This window comes from Dermochelys coriacea, chromosome 15, assembly GCF_009764565.3.
Source record: "Dermochelys coriacea isolate rDerCor1 chromosome 15, rDerCor1.pri.v4, whole genome shotgun sequence".
Taxonomy (NCBI): domain Eukaryota; kingdom Metazoa; phylum Chordata; order Testudines; family Dermochelyidae; genus Dermochelys; species Dermochelys coriacea.
The window spans coordinates 4,430,336-4,446,734 of NC_050082.1; the positions used below are offsets into that span (position 1 = coordinate 4,430,336).

Here is a 16,399-nt window from a genome sequence, read left to right on the forward strand (position 1 = left end):
TGAACAAATGGAAACGTTCCAAGGGAATACGTCACTTTTATAAGTGCTGGAACTAGGGGTGTTGGAGGTACTGCTGAAGTGGTTTCCATCATATACAGAGTTTGCAGTTTGGTTCAATGGATCTCAGCACCCACGTGATACAAATTGTTTCAGCCCCAGCCAGGTCAATTTCATCAACCCTTCCCACAGAAGTGGGAGATTTCTCAGGGGAAGGGGCCTGGTTTCCTACCAGTTCATGCCCGGCTCCAGTAGCCTGCCTGGTGGGCTGGCATGGAGCTGTCAGCCCTGGCTCCCAGTGGTGGCAAGAAGCCTGAAGGCAGGGCTGCTGGGTCTCCAGATCGCTCAGGAAGCCTCATTAATTCCATTCTGAAAAGTCAAAGCAAAATGCCATTCTGATTCTTTTAAAGGCAACGTTGGAATCCCCATTCTGCAGAAAACATCTGATGCAGAACCTTTTTTTTTTTTTTGTATTTCCCAAAGAACAGGAATTCCTGGTTCGCATCAGGCCTAATTATTATCCCCTTAGTACAGATGGGGAACGAGGCCCAGATAGACTCAATGACTTGCCCAGGGTCACCCAGGCAGTCTGTAGGGTTTGAGCTGTGCTCTTCTGAGTCCTAGCTCCGCTGCCTGTGAACTATTTGGGGCACAGATGGTGTCTTCTTACCAGGCTGTGTTTGTAGAGTCTTAGCACAAAGGGGTTCTGCCTCTGATTGGGGCTGCTCAGTGCTATTGGAGGAGGATCATGGTGATGAATGAACTGTGGTGCCATGGGCCACAGCGAGAAGAAGAGGGCACCTGTGAGGCTACCCTATGGACCTTGGAGTGTTGACAGGCTTGAAGATTAATGTCCTGGCCTAAGGAGTTTACAGCCTAAGGCCTGATCCCACAGTGAGCTCTGTACAGGAGGATCTGTATCTACATAGCAATCACTGCAGGAACAGGGCCTGAATGAAAACAAGAACAAAGATGGAGGACAGGACAGTTTCCTGAGGGGCAGGGAGAAGGATGGCTGGGACTTTGCTGTCACGCAGGAGGTGATTGCACCAGTTTTAAAGGGAGCAGGGAGGATTTTCCTTTTTAAACTATTTTTTTAAAATATGATTTAATGAGATGCTGTGATTGAGGCTTGGCCCGAGAGTGCTGATCCTGACCCAACCCAGCAGCAGTGACTCAGAATAGTCACTGGGGCCTCAGCCCTGCAATGAGATCTGCACAGGCAGCCCCCTATGCCCATGCGGAGATGAAGGGCTCACTCACACAGCTCTACTGTCATCATTGGGGTATTACAGGGGCCTGTGTACAATGATGGGTCCCTAAGTATCCTGTATTCATGCCCTACACACGATTGTAATAATCTTTGTACAAAATACACCTTGTGAGGTTGTGACAGGTTCGGTCACAGAGATCTCCTTGGAACTGTCACCTGATGTGCTAAAATTACCTCTGAGCCTGTTTTCCCTGCCAGTTTGGGACTCCAGAACCCTAACTTATTGAGCCAGACATGCTAGCCTGCTGCAACACAGACTCAGGATCTGGGACATGCCCCCAAAGCTTCAGACTTTAACCAAAAACAGCTCAGCAGGTTACCTCTCCAGCACCCAGACACCCAGTTCCCAATGGGATCCAAACCCCAAATAAATCTGTTTTACTCTGTATAAAGCTTATATAGGGTAAACTCATAAATTGTCCACCCTCTATATCACTGATGGAGAGATATGCACAGCTGTTTGCTTCCCCAGGTATTTATCACTTACTCTGGGTTTACTAATAAACAAAAGTGATTTTATTAAGTATAAAAAGTAGGATTTAAGTGGTTTCAAGTAATAACAGACAGAAGAAGGTAAGTCACTAAGCAAAATAAAGCAAAAACATACAAGTCTATGCCTAATACATTAAGAAACTGATTACAGGCAATATCTCACCTTCAGAGATGTTCCAATAAGCTTCTTTCACAGACTAGATTCCTTCTTAGTCTGGGCCCAATCCTTTCCCCGGTACAGTCCTTGTTAGTTCCAGCAGACATCTCAGGTGGTAAGCAGGGGTTTTCTCATGACTGGCCTCCCCCTTTGTCCTGTTCTATCCCCTTTCATAGCTTTGGCACAAGGCGGGAATCTTTTGTCTCTCTGGATCCCCACCCCTCCTTCTACATGGAAAAGTACCAGATTTAAGATGGATTTCATTATCAGGTGACTTGGTCACATTTCCTGTGAGACCCCAGCCTCCATTCTTCCTGGGCTGGCCCACAGGTACACAGGGAGGTCTGCAAGTAAACAGCCATTTATAGTTCATTGGTTCTGAAGCACCCTTAATGGCTTCCACTTAATATGTTTACATCAGTGATACGAGTTTATGTATTATTCTCCTCACCCCAGACCTAGAAATAATACATGTAAACAAATAGGATGAACACACTCAGTAGGTTATAAGCTTTGTAATGATACCTTCCAAGAGACCTTTTGCATAAAGTATATTCCAGTTACGTCATATTCACATTCATAAGCATATTTTCATAAAGCATGTGGAGTGCAACATCACAGAAGTATCATATGAAAACTAACAACTCGCTGGTCATTAATATTCTTGTGTGACGTGTGTACATGATGGGTATAAGAGTTATGGATATGAGCTGGAACTATGACTATGAAGGTGTGTAAACCTGGCACGTTGGGTGAGTTGGTAAACAGGTCTGTCCTCAACAAAGGAATGTGTGTAAGCAGCAAACAGAAGCAGCAAGACAGCAGTGAGAGGAGATGGCAGGGAACAGAACAATTTGCATTTCAGCAAACACCAGCAGGGCAAGGAAAAGCATGGAGCTTTCTCCATCACCATGTTGCCTTCCTCACAGCGTGAATAAACTTTCCTTTGAGGGGGTAATCTTCAGAAGAATTCATTTCAAAGGTTCACTGGGCTATAAAGATGGGGAGTGGGGCTGAACCTCAAGAGATAAGCAACTGAATCAACTCGTTGGATACAATTTCACTGTGTTATCAAAGTGTATCGAGTGAGGTGTTTATGAAAGCCTATGCCACACTGGTGACTAATATCATTATGCCATGTATGCACTAATGCTATGTAAGGAATTATGGGTACGTGTTGATATTAGGTTTTACAGTCTGTGTCCAAATGAAGGGAGAAATAGGTCTCTCCCAGGGAGGAGGACCTCTAATCTCCTGTATCACACAGACCAAACCACATGAGCATCTGAGCAGAGAGGTAAAGCGCTGAGTGGGCCATGGGAACTGAGCTCCCCTCTGTCCTCAGGCAGTGGTACTATCCATGCAGGGTGAGGCATGCTGGATGCAGGGCATTGTGAGAGAAGCTTTTGTTGGCACTGCTTGTTCCATGCCACTTGTGAGGATGGAGGAGTTCAGCCTGTAGAGCTGCCAGTCTGGCATCTTTCACCAACTCTGATTCCTGTAATTGTTTAATTAGTGCCAGCTGGCAGCTTTTCCGACTTTAATTCTGGTCTGCTAGGAACCAGGGAGAACGCCTCCAGCTGACTTCACAAATGCCATCAGATCCCATCCAAATGCATAAGGGCTATTCAGGATGCCATTTGGGGGATAATTTGACCTACAGTGTCACAAGGCGCACAGTGGCCTGGAGGGCCATAGCAGGGAAGGGGAGGAATGCCTGGCAGATGTCCTTCAGCTTAACTTCCAAGCGCATTTCGCTGTATAGCACCAAAAAAACAGCCATAACGTATCCTGGACCGAGAAGGAGTGGTATCTGTGTCATCTGGCACCCGGAGATGCTGCCTTCCCTCCCTGAGACTCTGGAGGAGCTGCACCCTCTGAGACCCTGAAGTGTTTGGCATTGTGCTGCATTTGTCACCTCTCCCTCCTCTCCTCACCTAATGCAGTGGGAGAACAGCGGTGTTATGATATTTTATTTTCATTGCTCTCCACATGATCGGGTTGTTTGCATTAACTTGATTCTAAGATTTTCTAATCTGATTATGGGGAGCAGGGCTCAGAGGGAAGTCATAAACCAGACATGCTGTGCACTAATATACCTGCATTACTGAGCTCTGACTGTGCTCGTGGTGTTTAGCATCCAACACGTTAATTCCAAGGACTTTTCCCCACAGCTGAAGACCTTTTCAAGCCTTTGGGCAGCCAGAAGGTCCAAAAAGAGGCAAGAATGTGGAAAGGAAAAGACTTAGGTCTTAGAGCATAACAGCCAGACTGGGTCAGACCAAAGGTCCATCTAACCCAGTATCCTGTCTTCCAACAGTGGCCAATGTCAGGGGCCCCAGAGGGAATGAACAGAACAGGTAATCATCAAGTGATCCATCCCCTGTCACCCAGTCCCAGCTTCTGGCAAACAGAGGCTAGGAACACCATCCCTGCCCATCCTGGCTAATAACCATTGATGGACCTATCCTCCAGGAACTTATTTTGAACCCTGTTATAGTCTTGACTTTCAGAACATCCTCTAGCAAGGAGTTCCACAGGTTGACTGTGCATTGTGTGAAAAAATACTCCCTTTTGTTTGTTTTAAACCTGCTGCTTGTTAATTTCATTCGATGACCCCTAGTTCTTGTGTTATGAGGGGGACTAAATAACACTTCCTTATTTACTTTCTCCACACCAGTCATGATTTTATAGACCTCTATCATATCCACCCTTAGTCATCTCTTTTCCAGGGTTTCACATTCAAGATCTTGTTACTTGTCTTCACAGTGCTCAATGGCCTGGGCCTAGGGGCTGTAAGGTCATGCCTACACTGCAGTTGGGAGCATGTCTCCCAACTGGGTACACAGACATGTTAGCTCTTCTTGAGCTAATGCATTAAAAATTGCAGTGTGGACATTGTGCCACAGGAGGCGGCATGGGCTAGCCACCATGTACATGCTTGCTCAACCCTTGGGGTATGTACTTGGGTGGCTACATTGTGCTGCTACAAATGCTGCCATAGCCACACTGGATTTCTTTTATTATTATTTTTAACATGCTAGCTCGAGATGAGCTAGCGTGTGTCTGTCAACCCAAGCTGGGAAGGTCCCCCAGCCAGAGGGTAGGCATACCCTCAAAGATCACCGAAAGCTCTGGCATGGAGACCATGGTTGACAACTCTGCTCCTCTGATACATCTCTGTCTTAAGGGGAAAGCTCATCCGGAGTTCAAAACTTCCTTGGGGACTGGTTCAATACTGTAGAACAGACCCTACAGAAACTAACCTTACTGACCATCACAAACCTTCCCACCTTCCACTTCAAGTGCTGGACATGCTCCTCTGATGTACCTTCTCTAACACAAGCACAGAGCAGTATGGACATTAAACAAACACCCCAACCAAACACGCCAGGTCACATACAATTCTACAGCTCATCAGAAGGTAAGAGAGAGAGAGAATGAACCACACATGACGGATGTTTGTCACCTTGCTTAATGCACAGCTGGGAGGTGCCCGGATTCTCCTGTGCTGAGTGAGGGATAGGCACCTAGAGAATAAAATAGTGGGTCGGATCCTCAGCTGGTTCACACTAGTGTAGCTCCACTGAGCACTGTCAATCCTGATTTATGCTAGCTGAGGATTTGGCCCCACTTTTTTTTCCTTAGGAAATTCTCAGCCTGTTAAAATGACTTAGCAGAATCTGTGGGACCATCACCAGGGGCTTGAACGGTGGCTCCCAAGCTGTGGTTGTAGACAAGCTGGATCCCACCAAACATTTGATTGTTGGACATGGGGAGATGGCTTCTCTTCCTGGTTTCCATCTGCTAGACTGCATTAAAAGAAGATCAACGCACATTAAATCTTTCCCCAGTATTATTGTTCCATGTAAGCAATAGCTGCACTTACCCCAGGTATCTTATCTAGTCACCAGTGGAAGGAGAGGTGGGTCTGCATGGCCATGAATGGGAAAGGAGGTGGGTCCCTTTGGCCATCAATGGGAGGGCAAAGTGTCCATGAGACCATTGCTGTATTAAGATGTGGTTCGTGCTATGAAAGTGGGAATCCCTGGGCTAGAAAATTAGGCACAACACAAGAAAGAGAAAGAAGGTAATGTCGAGCATATGCTGGGTGAAACTGAATTGACGTCAGCGGGTCCAGGATTTCACCACCGTGCCCAACCTTAGAGTCATTCCTATTCAAATCAGCCACAGCTGTGCCCTTCTGGAGAAGCCTTGTGGCTGTCAGTAGGAGATGATCCATTGTATGCAATTTCTGATCCATTGTATGCAATTGCATTGAGAATTCTATCCCTGCTCTCCAGTACTATAGGATAATTCAAAATACCTCCAGAAAAAGACTCACCATCTATTACAATCTAAAGGGTTTTAGTGTCATTTCTGTAAGCCCCTCACATGTTTCTGTGTCACTCCATTGGTTTCATCCCGATTAAATTACATTGGACTTTTCAAAGTCAGACTAATCCCGCCTTTTTCTTTGATCTCACTATTACATTGTGCCTGGCCCCAGATGAGGAGTCACTCTCCTAAGCATATTTCAGAGCTGGTTGGCAGAAGCACCTTGCCGTGACCTCCGCTGCAGTCTCGCTGCGGGAAGCTTGGCAGTCTAATCTGAACAAGCAGAAGGCCTGGCTCCATAGAGCAGGAGATCCAAACTGCTCCGAAGGCGTATGCGGCTCCAAAGCCTTAGCGCTGGAAGCTGTGGGATTAGCACTATCCATTCACTTTCGCCATTGTAACACAAGGAGAGCTGCATCCTCCAGAGTCAGCGTTTAGACAGGATCCAAGGAGCTGCTCCCCCGATTCCAACAACAGGCTCTGGGCACAGCCTCCCAGGCATTGAACTGTGGCCAGCGGGGAAGCAGGAAGCTGGAGGGAGAGGAAAGACCTGGTGATATACTCAGTAGGTTGCCTCTTTTACTAGTGCATCAATTTTACTTACTGTAGCTTTCATTTGCCTAATGGGAAATAGGCAGGCAAAGAGCCAAATAACTCTCTGTTTTAGTATTGCCACCGATTGCTAAATTGCAGGGGAAATTAATCTGTACCCAGATTACTATGTATTTGCCAGGTAATAAGTTTCCTCCAGAGCAATGGGGCTTTCAGCCTTTATACTCAGCATTAAATGTATCATTAGGAGCAAGAAATTACCCTCTCAGGGCTTTCCCTGAGGGCTGTCTCTGAGTGGGGGAGGGGAAGTGTGTTGGTTGTGAGCTAGAATAGCCCTTGGCTCATTTAAACAGAGCTTCAGAGTAGCAGCCATGTTAGTCTGTATTCGCAAAAAGAAAAGGAGGACTTGTGGCACCTTAGAGACTAACAAATTTATTAGAGCATAAGCTTTCGTGAGCTACATCCGATGAAGTGAGCTGTAGCTCACGAAAGCTTATGCTCTAATAAATTTGTTAGTCTCTAAGGTGCCACAAGTACTCCTTTTCTTTTTGCAATCAGGGCTTGTAAATCTCTGCCAGGACTATGCTGGGAATAGCTGTCTCTGGGGGCCCCAAACTCACAGCCACATCCTTAGCAGTCTAGGCAGGTGCAAATAGCCATGTGGCCCCATCTAGGGGCCTGGGAAATGCATAGAGCTGAGGCTTGGCCTCACCTGAGCTGCTAGGAGCCCCAGGGGCTGAGGCAGGGGTGTGCTCTGGCAGAGGGGCTGCTGCAGGGCTCAGTGTCAGAGGCAAAGCTAAGCCAGGAGGCACAGGGTGAGGTGCTCCTCACTGGAAGCCTTGCTCCTTGGAAGCAGACAGCACTCAGGGGCCCCCATTCGGGAGAGCTTTGAAGCATGTGCTTAGCTGGATCCCCCACCTAACCTGTATGTTGGCCTGGGGACCAGCAGAGCACTCCTCTCTTGTAGGTACCACAGGAGCTAGCAGCACGTGGCTAGGAAGAGGTGACATTGGAGGGGTCTGTAAATGCTGGTGCAACATTAGCGATGTCTCTGTGCATTGCAGGCACCTGAACTGGGCGTGGTAACACCTTGTATCCCATGCTGCATGCATTTGGAGCACCATAGCACCTAGGCGCTGTCCCTGTGACAGACCAGGACCCCATGGAGCCAGGCACTGTACAAAAACAGAACAAAATGATGGTCCCTGCCCATCTTTTACATTCTAAGACCAGAGACAACAGGTGGATGCAGACGAACAGACGGGGGCAGGGCACAAGGAGACAGTATCAGCCAGCAGAACAAGGAATGGACTCAGCACACTAGCAGCTTGACCATTGACAATTGTTTTGGGGCCAGAGGAGAGTTATAAGTGTAACCCTTCTACCCGTCAGAGTTGGCAGCAACAAGGGCCGGGTTCAGTATCTAGGGGTTCTGTTCCAATAACACAATGCAAAACCATCTTGAGCCCCCACCCAGGGACCTGGGACAAATATATACCACCCCCGGGCACCTCTAAGAGGCAATACTTCCCCTCTCGCAAGCACAGAGTCTGAGTGTAGCAAAAGTCTTTTAATAACAGAGAGAAACAATGTGACATTATGTTGGGGAAGCACCACTAACAGGATTCATAACACAAACCATGAGCAAAAACCCATCCCAAGCAAATTGGGCCATGTCCTTTCCCTTTGGTTCTTGAGTCCAGCAAACCAAAAATCACCCAAAGTTCCAAAAGTCCAACAACCCCAAAGTCCAGCAACCCAAAAATCTCTGTCTCTCTCCTTGGTAAGTACAGAGTTCAAAAGTTCATCTAAGGAGTTTTAACCTCCTAGGCCAGTGTGGAAATGGGGCGGGGGGGGGAAGTAAAGGGGCACTCCACGTGCTCCGACAGCTGACTGTTCCACCTCTCCATGGGTTTCTGCTGCAGCCTTCACCATCAGCCATCCCACAAGCCGCTCCACCAGCTGCTCCTCCCTGGTAGCTGCCCTGCAAGCCACTCACCAATATATCTTCAGGCCCCCTACTATTTAACACAGTACTCAGTAACTTCAACTCATAGTAGGGGAGCCTCTATGCTGGTGCACTATTGGCAAAAAGTGAATTCAGTTCTACAATCTGTAAATTCCTAATGGAATCAAAATTAGCTCTGCTATTACACAGTAAAGAAACAAGAAAGTATAGTTGGCATTTAGAGACTTCTGAAAAGACCCATACCTCAAGATACAAATACACATCCCAAGCCTCTCCCCCTTTCACTGAGTTTTGGAATCCATGTCCCTTGCCTAGCGAGTGCTACTTAGTTGATGGCAAGTCCCTCCATTATAACAAAAAGACAGTTCCACTGTCCTTGACTCACATAAACAGGATAATAACACTTTATTCTTCCTGCCCCAATAACGAGAAACTGGGGATCCCACAGCAGCCAAAGTGACCGTCTAGGCAGGGTGGGTGTGCCTATGCAAATGAGATCAGCCCCTGAAGTTCTTTTGCACAACCAGCCACAACTCACCACCAGATGTCAAGGTAGAGCTCATCCTGACTCTGCTTACTTAAGGAGGGATTTGAAGGAAGACCCCTAAGGTAGCTTTGGGGGTGTTTATGGGGAGCTCCTCCCACCTTAGAGAGGCAGCAAGGGAGGAATTACAAAGGGGTGTGTTTGCAAATTTCACAAGTGGGTGACGGAGGCCAACTTCCTGGGCTGACTGGAGGCGGGAGGCAACCTCTCAGTGGTGAATGAGAGATGATCGGTGGGGCTGAGATAGGCTGTGAAGGGCCCTGAAAGTGAAGACAAGCAGCTTATGTCATGGCATTATGTGATGTATGTTAGCTTATGATTAAGAATTTGAGCCCTGATCAAAGATGGTGACAGTTCTGGAGGCAGCTGGCACTTTGCTATCAGCCCGTCGTGGGCAGAAACCTGCATGGGATGCCCTGAACACTCACCTTAGCCCAGGGCAGCCAAAGGGCAGCTTGAACACGGCCCTGTATGCTGGCCTGGGGACCAGCAGAGCACTCGTCTCTCGTAGGCATTACGGGAGCTGGGAGCAGGTGAATCAAATGGTCCAGTGTTGTCTATTCCTTTACAAAGAATGAACAAAATCCTGACTCTGCCCTGCTCACTGGAATGTTGCAGATATTCTGGGTCTGTACCTCTCCCACTGATTGTGTTTTCTGCACCTTCCCCGCAGCCAGGAACATGTTTGCAGCATGTATGAGTGCATGCACGCGTGTGTTCATGTGTGAGAATGAGAGACAGCATGCACACTGCAATGGCATCTTCGTGCCTGTCCTAATTGTGAGTTAACCATGCTATGACAAATACTAAAGATTGTAAACAGTAACGAGCTTTAAAAACATTTCCAGGGACTGATCTCCCCTCCCTGCTTTGAATTTCACTTGCTCACTAACCGACTCAGGGGTTTCCTTGGGCATATTCCCTAGTTACCAGGACAAGGAGCTCTTTTGCTAAAGTGAATGAATTAGTTCTTCTCTCACTTACCCCACTGCAACCCCACTATGTGAAACACACCCAGGAGCTCTGACCAAAGAGTTCCAGAGTCCAGGCTGCAACCCAGCCTGCTGCTGGCCTCCAGGAGTCCTGGGGCTGTGTATTTCCCAGGTACTCTGTGTGGAAGCATGGCTGTCGAGCATCATTCAGTGCAACTTGGAAGCAGGGTGGGAGAAATCCCAAGCATTACTGAAGGTGGCCAAGACCTTCATAGTCTTATTTAGACAAATGGCAAGCTAGGTGCATAGAATGTAGAATCCCTCTTATCCAAAGGAGCATCATATTCTGTCCCCTTCAACTCTGCAGTCTCCTCTTAAGAAGTGACCCAGAAAGCGCTGCATTTTGGGAGGTATTTCATCTGCTGGTGGGTGGAAGGCAGGCAACAGGCCGCAGGCTATCAAGCGAGGGATGCTGCTACGTGGCCGGAAGCAAAAGATTTGATGCATCTTCTTGTAAGACCACCCACCTGCTTCTTTATAGCTGGGGAAGAAAGGCTGAAGGGACTGCCTGTGAGCTGTGGGAAGCAGAGAAACCAGTACAAAGGACCTCACGCTGCCGGCTAGTGGAGCTGCCTGGAATATCCGGACTAGCAACCCACCACAGAAAATGAATTCTTTCTTATAACCATCCCCAGGGGCAAAAAATACATCCATACAGCTCAACTCTCTGCAGATATTCCTGGGCCAGAATCCTGGATTTGCAGCCTTTGGTATCCTTTTCCTCTTTGGGGCATTGACCTTTTAATCTTTATTAATTACAGAAACATCTGCTTAGAGCAGAGATTGAACAAATAAATCTTCAAGCCAACTTTCTAGTGCCATGAGCAGCTGCTAGCCAAATGGAAAAATGCAGCCAACAATTCAAGTTTAGCCCATCCAGGGAACAGCTTCTTCTAGGAGATGTCCGTCAGTAACTCCAATACCTCCTGATATCTCATTCGGATTCCTGAGTCAACCGCTCCAGCCAGTATGGGAAACTCAGAGTTGCAGCTTTCTCAGCCTGTATGCTACCCTCTTACATTATTATTTGTACTCTGGCAGCACCTAATGGTCATCCCCTAACACCCTACTCTATTTGTGCTACATTGATGACATCTTCATCATCTGAACCCATGGAAAAGAAGCCCTTGAGGAATTCCACCATGATTTCAACAATTTCCATCCCACCATCAACCTCAGCCTGGACACTTCCTGGACACTACAGTGCTAATAAGCGATGGTCACATAAACACCACCGTATACCGGAAACCTACTGACCACAATACTTACATACATGCCTCCAGCTTTCATCCAGACCATACCACACAATCCATTGTCTACAGCCAAGCCCTAAGATACAACTGCATTTGCTCCAACCCCTCAGACAGAGACAAACACCTACAAGATCTCTATCAAGTGTTCTTACAACTACAATACCCACCTGCTGAAGTGAAGAAACAGATTGACAGAGCCAGAAGATTACCCAGAAGTCACCTACTACAGGACAGGCCCAACAAAGAAAATAACGAACGCCACTAGCCATCACCTTCAGCCCCCAACTAAAACCTCTCCAACACATCATCAAGGATCTACAACATATCCTGAAGGACAATCCCTCACTCTCACAGATCTTGGGAGACAGGCCACTCCTTCCTTACAGTCAGCCCCTCAACCTGAAGCAAATACTTACCAGTAACCACACACAACACAACAAAAACACTAACCCAGGAACCTATCCTTGCAACAAAGCCCGTTGCCAACTCCACATATCTATTAAGGGGACAACATCATAGGGTCTAATCACATCAGCCATACTATCAGAGGCTTGTTAACCTGCACATCTACCAATGTGATATATGTCATCATGTGCCAGCAATGCCCCTCTGCCATGTGCATTGGCCAAACTGGAAAGTCTCTATTTAAAAGAATAAATGGACACAAATCAGATGTCAAGAAATATAATATTCAAAAACCAGTCGGAGAACACTTCAATCTCTTTAGTCACTCGATTACAGACCTAAAAGTCGCAATATTACAAGAAAAAAAACTTCAAAACCATACTCCAACGAAAGCTGCTGAATTGGAATTAATGTGCAAACTGGACACCATTAAATTAGGCTTCAATAAAGACTAGGAGTGGATGGGTCATTACACAAAGTAAAACTATTTCCCCAAGCTTATTTTTCCCCCCACTGTTACTCATACCTTAGAATCATAGAATCATAGAATATCAGGGTTGGAAGGGACCTCAGGAGGTCATCTAGTCCAACCCCCTGCTCAAAGCAGGATCAATCCCCAACTAAATCATCCCAGCCAGGGCTTTGTCAAGCCTGATCTTAAAAATCTCAATGGAAGGAGATTCCACTACCTCCCTAGGTATCCCATTCCAATGCTTCACCACCCTCCTAGTGAAAAAGTTTTCCTAATATCCAACCTTGACCTCCCTCACTGCAACTTGAGACCATTACTCCTCGTTCTGTCATCTGCTACCACTGAGAACAGTCTAGATCCATCCTCTTTGGAACCCCCTTTCAGGTCGTTGAAAGTAGCTATCAAATCCCCCCTTATTCTACTCTTCCACAGACTAAACAATCCCAGTTCCCTCAGCCTCTCTTCATAAGTCATGTGTTCCAGTCCCCTAATCATTTTTGTTGCCCTCCGCTGAACGTTTTCCAATTTTTCCATATCCTTCTTGTAGTGTGGGGCCCAAAACTGGACACAGTACTCCAGATGGGGCCTCACCAATGTCAGCTAGAGGGGAACGATCACGTCCCTCAATCTGCTGGCAATGCCCAAACTTATACATCCCAAAATGCCGTTGGCCTTCTTGGCAACAGGGCACACTGTTGACTCATATCCAGCTTCTCATCCACTGTAACCCCTAGGTCCTTCTCTGCAGACCTGCTGCCTAGCCATTCGGTCCCTAGTCTGTAGCGATGCATGGGATTCTTCCGTCCTAAGTGCAGGACTCTGCACTTGTCCTTGTTGAACCTTATCAGATTTCTTTTGGCCCAATCCTCTAATTTGTCTAGAGCCCTCTGTATCCTATCCCTACCCTCCAGCGTATCTACCTCTCCTCCCAGTTTAGTGTCATCTGCAAACTTGCTGAGGGTGCAATCCATGCCATCCTCCAGATCATTAATGAAGATATTGAACAAAACTGGCCCCAGGACCGACCCTTGGGGCACTCCACTTGATACCGGCTGCCAACTAGACATGGAGCCATTGATCACTACCCGTTGAGCCCGACAATCTAGCCAGCTTTCTATCCACCTTATAGTCAATTGTTGGAAATGGGCCATCCTGATTATCATTACAAAAGTTTTTTTTTTTCTCCTGCTGATAATAGCTCATCTTAACTGATCACTCTCATTATAGTGGGTATGGCAACACACATTTTTTCATGTTCTCTGTGTATATATCTATCTTCCTACTGTATTTTCGACTGCATGCATCTAATAAGTGGGTTTTAGCCCACGAAAGCTTATGCTCAAATAAATTTGTTAGTCTCTAAGACGCCATAAGTACTCCTTGTTTTTTTATGGTAGACCTGTTTCCTATTGGCCTAAATACGGCACAAACACAGAACAAAGAGGCAGTGCCCATATTCCAAATTCTTCTTTTTATAAGTTAGCAAGACTGTTTGAAGTGTTTCCCTCAAAACATTTTTTGTTGTCGTTCAAAAATGACCTGCTGTCCAAAGTATACCTTTTAATGAAAAAGTGTTGATGTTTTCAAAATTTCACCAACAGAAGTTGGTCTGATAAAAGATATTAGCTTCCCCACCTCATCTCACGAATATCCTGGGACCGACATAGCTACAACAAGACTGCATACAGTAATTACATGAAGCAATCAGAACACAAGCCCTTTGTGAACTTTGCAGGAAGGGAAAACTGAGGGTAAGTAATTATCTCAATGAGCGAGTGTTATAGCTGGGACTAGGTTTCAGAGTAGCAGCCGTGTTAGTCTGTATTCGCAAAAAGAAAAGGAGTACTTGTGGCACCTTAGAGACTAACAAATTTATTAGAGCATAAGCTTTCGTGAGCTACAGCTCACTTCAGAACTCACCATTCCTCACGTGCCATGCCCTGCACTAACCACTGAGAAACATCCCCTCAAATTTAATGGCTGACGTAAAGTGTTGACACCATGGACTCTTTCTGTTCATTCTAATTCTATAGGCAGCAACTCTGCACCTAAGAAATGAGTAAATTGGAGAAACTCAGGAGTGAACAGAATTTGACTGGTGCTATGATCATCCACCAAAAGAATTTCCTCACAGCCAATGTTACAGAAACCCTCATTCTAGGCTATGGATTCTGTAGAAAACATAGGTTAGGGCCTGACTTTGCAAACATTTACTTCCAGGTATAGTGATTTCAGTGGAACTAATCACAACAGTGAGAACTAGCCCTGATAGTACATGTCTTCAAGATCAGAGACTGTAGCAGGGAAGGAGTAGTGCTGCAATAGATTCTGTAAGCTTGATTGGAATAGTATTTGTGGTTAAAGAGGTGCATGAGGTAGAACAGATATGCATACAAGTCTTCAGTCATCAGAATATAAGATGATCCACCCCAGAAAAGAACAGTGCTCACAAATGTGACTGTGGAGAGCAATAAGCAAAACAACAAAATTTGGCAGAACAGTAATAGCAGGTGGCTTCAGCTGCCCAGCTAGGAACGGTGGGAACTTCACTGCAGGACGGGGTTTGAAGAAGTAAATTACCCAATAACAAAGATTTGCTTCTTGGAATGGCTCCTCCTGGAGCAGACAGGGCAAGTAACAGTGACCATAATTAACAGCAGCATCCTCGTGGGGGGGATCACGCCAAGCGCTCTGACACTAATTTTCAAGAAAGAGGTGTTATGTTATTGACATAAGCTGGGACCGTATAGATCATTGTTGCAACCAAGGTCCTGCAGTGGCATCAAATCTTATATAAAGGGAGTCAAACAAGGCTATGGTTTGCTGATTATGATTATGCTGTCTATATGTGTGTTTCATTTTTGTAGTTGAAGTTATGAATATTGGCTCTATACTGTCTGTATTTCAATCTTACACTATAAAAAGAAAAGGAGTACTTGTGGCACCTTAGAGACTAACAAATTTATTAGAGCATAAGCTTTCGTGAGCTACAGCTCACTTCATCGGATGCATTTGGTGGAAAAAACAGAGGAGAGATTTATATACACACACACAGAGAACATGAAACAATGGGTTTATCATACACACTGTAAGGAGAGTGATCACTTAAGATGAGCCATCACCAGCAGCAGGGGGGGGAAAGGAGGAAAACCTTTCATGGTGACAAGCAAGGTAGGCTAATTCCAGCAGTTAACAAGAATATCAGAGGAACAGTGGGGGGTGGGGTGGGAGGGAGAAATACCATGGGGAAATAGAGGTGCCTGTGGACGGTATGAGGCCGGTAGCGGCCCCCGGCGCGCCGGGACCGGGTCTTCTTGGAGTCGGGTTGCTTGGGAATGCAGCCCAAAGCTGGTGGTAAACTCCATCTAAGGCTAAATACTGGCACGAGACCGATAGTCAACAAGTACCGTAAGGGAAAGTTGAAAAGAACTTTGAAGAGAGAGTTCAAGAGGGCGTGAAACCGTTAAGAGGTGCCTGTGGACGGTGTGAGGCCGGTAGTGGCCCCCGGCGCGCCGGGACCAGGTCTTCTTGGAGTCGGGTTGCTTGGGAATGCAGCCCAAAGCTGGTGGTAAACTCCATCTAAGGCTAAATACTGGCACGAGACCGATAGTCAACAAGTACCGTAAGGGAAAGTTGAAAAGAACTTTCATGGGGAAATAGTTTTACTTTGTGTAATGACTCATCCATTCCCAGTCTCTATTCAAGCCTAAGTTAATTGTATCCAGTTTGCAAATTAATTCCAATTCAGCAGTCTCTCGTTGGAGTCTGTTTTTGAAGCTTTTTTGTTGAAGTATAGCCACTCTTAGGTCTGTGATTGAGTGACCAGAGAGATTGAAGTGAAAGTCCTTGCTTACAGACAGCCCCCCAATCTGAAGCAAATACTCACCAGCAACCACACACCACACAACAGAACCACTAACCCAGGAACCTATCCTTGCAACAAAGCCCGTTGCCA

General features: G+C 46.4%; 1 long non-coding RNA gene across 4 annotated transcripts; it reads left to right on the top strand.

The window, feature by feature from the left end:
* Positions 1–601: 601 nt before the first annotated feature.
* On the top strand, positions 602–16,091 carry LOC122456775. 4 transcript variants are annotated; one of them, XR_006275828.1, is made up of 6 exons: positions 602–614; positions 3,116–3,120; positions 6,133–6,136; positions 9,548–9,554; positions 13,887–13,891; positions 15,701–16,091. It is a non-coding gene; the product is annotated as an uncharacterized LOC122456775 (long non-coding RNA). The 4 variants fall into 4 exon arrangements; XR_006275829.1 differs by lacking the exons at positions 6,133–6,136; positions 9,548–9,554; positions 13,887–13,891 and having other exon boundaries at positions 3,116–3,118; XR_006275827.1 differs by lacking the exons at positions 3,116–3,120; positions 6,133–6,136; positions 9,548–9,554; positions 13,887–13,891 and adding an exon at positions 14,842–14,847.
* The last annotated feature ends 308 nt before the right edge of the window (positions 16,092–16,399 follow it).